General features: G+C 39.6%; 1 protein-coding gene across 1 annotated transcript in view; it reads right to left on the bottom strand.

The window, feature by feature from the left end:
- Positions 1-4,508: 4,508 nt before the first annotated feature.
- The window catches only part of MUC7 (mucin 7, secreted), a 205,297-nt gene continuing 202,769 nt past the window's right edge, over positions 4,509-7,036 (bottom strand). The window contains exon 3 of the mRNA XM_069226721.1: positions 4,509-4,677. The gene's annotated coding sequence lies outside the window, so the exon portion shown is untranslated. The remainder of the gene's footprint in view (positions 4,678-7,036) is intronic.

Here is a 7,036-nt window from a genome sequence, read left to right as displayed (position 1 = left end):
CTCCATCACACTTAGTAGTCAGGCTGCAATTGATAGATACCCAAAGGCCCTGTCGGACCATAACCCACTGGTAGTGGAAGTCCTGATCACAGGCTTTGTTAGACCATTGCCAACTGTACCTTTGAGTAGGACACTTTAAAGGCCTCAATCATACGTGAAGTTATAAGTTTTGCCTTGTATTACTGAAAACAAAGATGCAAGGAGACACAGGGAGATGCAGGGATTTTATAAAGACCTTTCATTATTGAGGCTAAACTAGTGGTCCAGAGACTTGAAGGCACTGATGTTCAACAACAGATTGCGGTGTTGAAAGCTAGAACCATTCATTATTTCAGAAAGGAGATCACGGCTAAACTCCACAACCACAAGTTTGAGTGTTACAAATAGGGGGAAAATGTCAGATGTTTACTCGCGTAGTATATTGGACAGAATGAGGTTGAAAGAGGGATAGGAGCCATACAGAATACCCAAGGGTGTAAATTTGACTCCCCAGTTGATATAATTATGTTTTTTAGAGAACTTTATGAGAACCTGTACATAGATTATAGTGCTCTTCCTTATGCCGACTATGATGAGAGTTTATGCTTAAGAGATAAAGCTTGACTTAAACCGGAAGATAGGGGTGTTTTAGAGTTACCAACATCTCAGGAGGAAGTAGTAGGAACAGGGAAAGCCACTGGGCTGGACAACCTACCCCTTGAGTTTTATAAGGGCTTCTATAACAACATTTGGCAAGATTAGCTTTCCGTTTTTTGAAAGCTGAGGGTGGGGAGATCCCCTTCTCATGGAAATCAACCAATTTAATTGTATTCAGAAAAAAAGGCAAATCCCTTTTAAACCCAGGGTCATAAAGACTGATCTCCTCAATAAACTGTGATGCCAAAATGTATGCTAAGGTGTTGGCAAACTGACTCAATAAAGTTATTTCTACTTTGATATCACCCCGACAACATGGTTTTATACTGGGCGAGGAACAGTGGATCATGTTAGAAGGGCAACCGCTCTGTTTCATATTGCTGAAGTAACTAAAACAGGAATAGGTCTGTTATTATTAGACTTCGAGAAGGCATTCAACCTGGTGTCATGGGGTGATCCTTGAGGATCAGGGGCTTGGCTCCGATTTACTGAGGCCATTAAAGCACTATAGCAAGCCACCTGAGTAAAACTACGAATCGTGGTGATCGAATCAGAAAGAATATTGATTACCAGTGAGATGAGACAAGGATGCCCTTGTTCACCACTGCTCTTTGCCCTTTATTACACTCTTAGAGGAAAGCTCACAGATCTGACCTGTAGTGCTGAACGGGTTAAACACAAGGTACTAGCTTACGTAGATGAGATATAGGTGGTTATCTCAGACCTCTTAGCAGCTCTGACAGAAAAAGAGAAAGGAGCAAAACTATTTAGGTTGTTTGCTGGCTCTAGACTTAATTAGGGTAACACAGACACAGGTTATATGCACTAAGGGAACTGGGTTTAGGGATTTTTAGCTGGTGGAGGAAGATATATACTTAGGGGTATGGATATCAGCAGATCTAGGTCACTTAGCTGAACTGAACTATGCCACCTTGCTAGGCAACATGGGGCAGGAACTTAGGACAATTAATCATTTGCACCTCTCACTGGTGGGAAGGTATAATGTTCTGAAAATGACAATTCTACCAAAATTGCTATATTTGTCTTGGGCGATCCCTCTGGAAATCAATAGATGTTGGCTGACTAAATTTGAAAGTCTAGGTTTCAGCTTTCTTAGGGAATTTAAGAAGTTGAGAAGGGCCTCTAAATATATAGGAATTCTCAGAGACCGCTGGGGAAATGCAGTCCCCAGTCTTACATTTTATTATTGGTTGTGCATGCTGCAACATATGACTATCCTGATTACGGGAAGGGTGAGTGGTTTAAGCTGAGCAGAAGCTCCATCAATTTATGAGCTCATAATGGTGACTTAGGCTAAGGTGTTGTTTTTGAACAACATCAAGCCCATTTACTATAAAAAGACAAAGTTTAAGACTCTAGAAGGGGCACAAAGGCTATGGCCATAAATAAATCAAGAGGACAGTCAGATCACAAAATAGAATTATTATACACCTTTTGGGGCTCATCGTCCTAACCTGCTTTATTCCATGACATAATTGGTAGAAGGCAATAGTATTATGGTGCTGTGTGATCTTTTGAGGGGCGACAGCTGTATTCTTTTTGTGTGCTTCAAAAAAATCTATGGGTTGACCAAGTCTAACTTATTTTAATATCTTCAAATTTGAGATTTTGTTTGTAAGCTGAATTTGAACCAAAGGCCTGATTTAGATTTCTGCTGACAGGGTACTCCGTCACAATGGTGACAGATAGCCTGCCTACCAAAATATAAATCCCATAGGATATAATGGGATTTATAATTTGGTAGATGGGTTATCCATCACCATTGTGACTGAGTAACCTGTCTGCTAAAATCTAAATCATGCCGCAATTTTCGATTAGCAGTGTCCCCTTAGTGGAAGCTATTAATAAGGGGGCTAAGATGAGAGCAATCTATATCTTGCCATTAAAAGAGCTGCATGAAGACTTGGAGTCCCAAAATGCCAAATGGGAAACCGGACTCAGGACAGAAGGGCTACTACTTCAGGATTCACTCTTGTGGAATTTATTCATCTTGGACTAAAAATGTCATTAAAATATAATCTATTTTTCTAAAATGTGTGTTGTATGAATTTCTTATTTTGTTGTTTGATGTTTCTAAAGGCTTTGCTGTAGTTCCTTGAATCCAAAAAAGTGTAGTTGTAATAAGGTGGGAGCCAACCAAAAAGTGCGGCCTTGCAGAGGCATGCATACTACCCCCAAAATGACATTGTGGATGTTGTAGGGGTTAGACTAATAGAGGGTTGGTCCAAGTGTGAGACCTGCTCACAGGGACATAGAATTGGACTAGGGCTTGTTCAGTGAAGGAAGGACATCATCTTAGAGTAGTACTAGGGCTGAATGAGGGCATGATTGTCACTGCCTGTCACTTTTTGTGGTTGATATGGTATGTCTCCTATCCTATTCCCTTAGGCACACAGATCAAGGTGGTTTCTATTCTCTAATAGCAACAATTTCATGTACTCCTCAGAGTCTTGTAAAACACATGCAGCGAAATGCACTAAGCAGAATCGCTCCTCACTGCACTTCTATTAGGAATAGCCCTCAGCTTTGTCAAATGCACCCACAAAATGGAAGTTTTGATCCAGCACCAGATTTATGACCAAGCTATGTGCTTCTATGTGATTCAGACTTGTGGGTGCATGCACCATTATTGGAAAATGTAAATTGACGTGTGAACTAAAATGTATACATTTTCACTTGTAAATGTGTTTTCCTCATTCAGCTACAGCCAATAATAGCATAATTTTAAGTGTACGTAAATCTCCTCACAGATGTGCACTGTGGTATTTTTTTGGGGGATATATACAGACCTATTGTGGGTAACTTCTTATCAAGAAACAAAGAGATTTATTCCTGCCATGGGTGGGAGAAAATCTGCTCCAGGGTGGGAAAGGGGAAGGAACATCGTGAAACTGATGGGTGGTTGTTCATTTGTTAAAAATAATTTGAGTTTAAGAAAAGTCAAATATTTCAAATTGGCAATGTACTTGTACAGCACATTAATGCATGTGCAAAAGTTCATTTATGCCCGAAAGTGGTTACATCTAGAATTAACTTGGTAATGAGGTAGATCGCAAACTGTGACACATCGCAATTGGCTAAAATCACAGGGATGAGGCCTGCTAGGGTTGGCAGACCACAATGTCAGTGATTGCTTTTGAATAAAACAAGCTTTTTAATACAGTCAATTTTAAAATACATGAAAATAAAGTTTAATAAACCTTTAGGGACCCAATCCATTTTGGAAATGTGTTACAACTCCTTTGAGATGGTGGTAAAATATTACATTTTTGCAACTGGATTTTGGTCGCAAAATATTATTGCATACCATAAAGAATTGGTACTGGGAAGGGGTGCCTTTAACATGATTCTTCTAAATACTGATTTGGGATGGTTTCTTCAAATCATTTGACAATTCATAAACCCTTTTTTGAAACTTGAAATGATTTTGGTACATTTCAAAAAGGGTTTTAGCATTCACAAACCCTCTAACTGACAGAGTCAGGGGGTTTGCAAATGCTAAAACCCAGTACCTGAGGCCCCAAGTGCCTGTAAAACATGAACATCAGCACTAGTGAAATCATGTTAAAAATCTTTGTAATCTATTTAATCATTACATGTATGCTTTGTATACATATGTTTATTGAATACATGGAAAATGTTTCTATTCATGTAATAAAAACTTTAAACACATATTCAAATGTCATGATTTACGTTTGTCCCATTTGTTGTATTACTCAATACATGTGTTCATAAAAATCAGATTAACATTGAGGAGCTGATACCAATTCAATGGAATCTTATTTGACATTAGAATCACATGCTTAGAGCTCATTATTTAATAATAAACATGTGATCACAAGTTAGCTCTTCAAAATGGATTTATTAAAAGGAAAGATAGTTTAACAAAAGTGATGATTTGTAACATTCTACATTCCTTCAGGGGGTTGATCATTGCTTATTCAGATGAAGATATCTTCAGGAGTTTGGATATCAAAAGGAAAGGTTTCTTCAAACACTAGGTAAAGAACATTTCTCCTCCTGTAAAGACAAAAAGTGATAAGCAGAAATAGAAATAAGTAATTTATGATTTTTTTTGTTCTTTGAAATGGTTTTGTAACATTCTCTGGTGTAATCACGCAATCAAAACAGCATGGTGGATCACTAGAATCTTTTAGGTGATTGTCCACAAATTTGCTAGAATTGTTACCAACAGGATTGTGTTTGAAGGAAACACTGGATGAGAAAGTGTTGATTTTCCCATGGCAATGATCACTTTCACCCCTCAATCACTGGGAAAATGTACTAAATGCTTTCACGCCTTACACACATAAATGACCCAAATCAGAAGTGCTACTGCTGATTATTTCCCCACTGCACTGATGCACGACTGAGGTGCAGTTGTACAACACATTTTTGTGAGTACAAAATCAGGGCCTGATTAGCAAAGGTAGACTTACTTTTTTGTGTACATTTACAAATGTTTGTTATTCACTGAGTAGCATCTTTATGAGTGTGGATACATCTTTTTATGTGTGGAGACTCTGCAGTCATAAAGAAACAACTAGTAAATCCCTTTGTGAACTGAACACAATCATAAACTTACACAAAAGTGTAAGTTTACCTTTGTGAATCAGTTCCTCAGCGTGTTTATGTCACTGGTGTTAAAAGGGATCAATTCAATATCGAAATGTCTGTCAAGGAGAGGTAAGGATTGTTTACAAAGAGGAATGACTTTCCCTGTCCAGAAATTTGCCCATGGCCCACAAAGGGAGGTAATGGTCCACCCAGCTGTTACATTACTCCATTAGCCACATTGAAGTCCATCTCATTTCAACCTTTGTACCTTCAAAGTACAGGGCCTGATAGTGGTTACCTTATACTAGACCCCTGACAAGACGTTTATTGCCTTTTACAGGTCTTCTTCTTGGACTTTCAGCATGGGCAAACACATTGTCAATGATTTGTGATGTAACAGTGTTCAGGTGCGTGGCAACTTTTTAAGTCTGTTGGGGATTGATATAGGTGTAGCAATATGTCAGTGAATAACACCATAGTGAAATTATAACAATGGTGTTATATAATGTGAAGGATTCAAACTATGTCCTGACAATTGATCTGGCTATTTTTCCTGAGGACGATAAGATCAAAGGAAAATCAAAGTATGTCCAGTATTCAGTTGTTGTTAGAAAGTGTTGTTTCTGGTTGACAGGTGTGCACCCTGATGAAGCAGGAGCCACCATTCTAGTCAGGGTAAGTCACAAATACACCCTCATTTAAACCTTTCTCATCCTCTGACAGCTCATTGGGGCCTGACATTGCCCCCTGAGGAGGGGCTTGCAGACCCCTCCCCATATACACTAATTTTGGCCTGAGGGTGGGCTCCCCAGTGCCTGTCATTGCTCATGGAGGGGGACCACACAGCCCCCTCCAATTTAATGTTGAAATTGGCCCTGGATGGAAGGGATCCCTGGGGCCTCTGAAGGCACGGGGGCCACATGGCCCCTCTCCCTTTATATGCAAATTTCACCCCCTGAGGTGGGCTGCTTGGCGCCTTTAATAACTCAGGGAGGGGGACAATGTGCCCCCCTCCCCTTATTGAATAAGGGCCCGGGGTGGGCTTCCTCGGGCTTAAAATTAATTAATTAATCCCAGACAGAATTTCATTTAGTGTATTTTCTTCTGAAGTTCTTGGTCAGTAGAAGGTTTTTTGAAGAAGACTGGAATAATAACAAAAGCACAACATAGGACTCAGGAAGAAGGGAGCGCAGGACAGATTGCAGTTCAGTGGTACACATACTGAGGAATAGCTAGTAAAGTAGAACTGCACACTGAAAGGGAAAATAATCTCAGAATTGATTGCAGTAGAAAGAACACACTGTTTAGGATCAGTCTGAACAACTGCTATATATTTTCACTGAGATAAAGAAAAAACTCAGAAAGAGCTAACTGTACCTTGCATCTCCATTCTATGATATCATTGATGACATCACTGATGGCATCTCAAACTAAGTAAGAGTGATATTGGTAGTACTATTGTAGTGAGAAACCTATCAAGGGCTTTTATCTTTGCCTCAGTTGAAAGGCGCAGACCTGGAATATGCTGCCTTTCCACCTTAGGCAATCCCCCTCGCTGATCCAGTTTAGGAAGGACCGCCAGACCAGGTTCTTTGACTGATCTGCATCCTCCTCCCAGCACCTTGAGACCCGCCGGGTGATAAGCCGCGATTTATAAATTCCTGATTGATTGACTGACTGATAAGGCTTGTACAAGGAGTAAGGTTGTAAAAGAGTATAAATTCCCACTGATTGATGCTACTGTTACCGTTAAATTTCACTTTACCTGCTCTTCATATTTCACTGTCTATGTTCTCATATGTCTCTGTGAACTTTGATATAT

The sequence above is a fragment of the Pleurodeles waltl genome, chromosome 1_1 (genome assembly GCF_031143425.1).
Source record: "Pleurodeles waltl isolate 20211129_DDA chromosome 1_1, aPleWal1.hap1.20221129, whole genome shotgun sequence".
Lineage (NCBI taxonomy): Eukaryota > Metazoa > Chordata > Amphibia > Caudata > Salamandridae > Pleurodeles > Pleurodeles waltl.
This window is presented reverse-complemented; position numbering and strand designations above follow the sequence as displayed.